This window comes from Habropoda laboriosa, unplaced genomic scaffold (assembly GCF_001263275.1).
Source record: "Habropoda laboriosa isolate 0110345459 unplaced genomic scaffold, ASM126327v1 scaffold572, whole genome shotgun sequence".
Taxonomy (NCBI): Eukaryota; Metazoa; Arthropoda; class Insecta; order Hymenoptera; family Apidae; genus Habropoda; species Habropoda laboriosa.
The window spans coordinates 112,786-113,990 of record NW_017100701.1 but is presented as its reverse complement, the minus strand read 5'-3'; positions in this window follow the sequence as shown (position 1 = coordinate 113,990).

Below are 1,205 nucleotides of genomic sequence, written 5' to 3'. Positions count from 1 at the left end.
TTGAAGGACATTGAAAGTAGTGGGATATTATATTTAAATATTTATTTCAATTTATTTCCAGTTCGTTCGTAATTAATCGAGTAACCTACAAAATCAAAATTTTCAGCCATATCATTTCCTTTTTCAACTAACTTTCACTGTCAGTGAAATATTCCAAGTACATATTTGAAATATACAAGATATTTCATTTTATTTATACGTTTAATGTTATTAAAATCGAGAGCTTCTATTTGCCGAAATTTCACTTCTCATCTAAAATAGCATTTTATCTGAACTGTACCTAATCTATTATCCAAAATAGTATTTCAAAGATTGTTGTCTAAATTTTATCCAGCTCTGCGATTGACCAATACTTCAAATGTTGCACTTCTAATAGAATAACAATTATTTCCATTACTCGTGTAAAGATAAGCTATTACGTGATCGCTGACCTCGCGACAAGATTCACGAACACCTTTTTTCCCTTCAATTTTTTCTCTTTGTTTCACGGAAAACTCGAAGGCTGCGTACACGATAGCATGAAATAATTCGCGGCAATTAGTCGTTCGTGTACGTGTCGTTCAAGGATCCAGGAAATCAAAATTTTTTTAATATCATCGTGTATAACAAGATTTTAATACTCTCCTTTATCTTTAAAAAACGTGACCCTTGCACAGAAATTGGGTCAATTTGACCGAAAACCAAGTCGAACATTCTTTTTCCTCTGTTATTAAACGTATCATTTAGACCATGAAACTTTTCCATATCCCTTAACCCTTTCGCTACAGCAGATTTTTATGCTCAACGTGGATGATTGACGATAATTCTGTAGTGTCGGGGCCTCCATACCCAAAAATAGGAAATCGACACGGGGGAATAGGAGAGGGAGTGGTTGGCGTAGCGCGCAAAGCCTCGGCTTGCTAAAAGCCGAAGGTCCCGGGTTCGATTCCCGTTTTGAGTCCCTTAATACTTTTCCGTCGGTTCCTACAAATGGGGGCTCGTCCGGGATGGAGGCATCTACGGCTACACGAAGCCAGGAGGAGTTGGGCGCTGAAAACATGTCGAGGGTTTGCACGTCTCCCAAATTGCGTCGTTGTTTCGGCTGTGTGCCACTGTGTGGGGGAGTGTACCCGAAAGTTGTTGAGGTGCTGAACTTTAGGACATTTCGAGGGCGAATGTCAGTTTAGGATAGGAAACCGACCCAAAAACCCAAAAATAAGAAACCG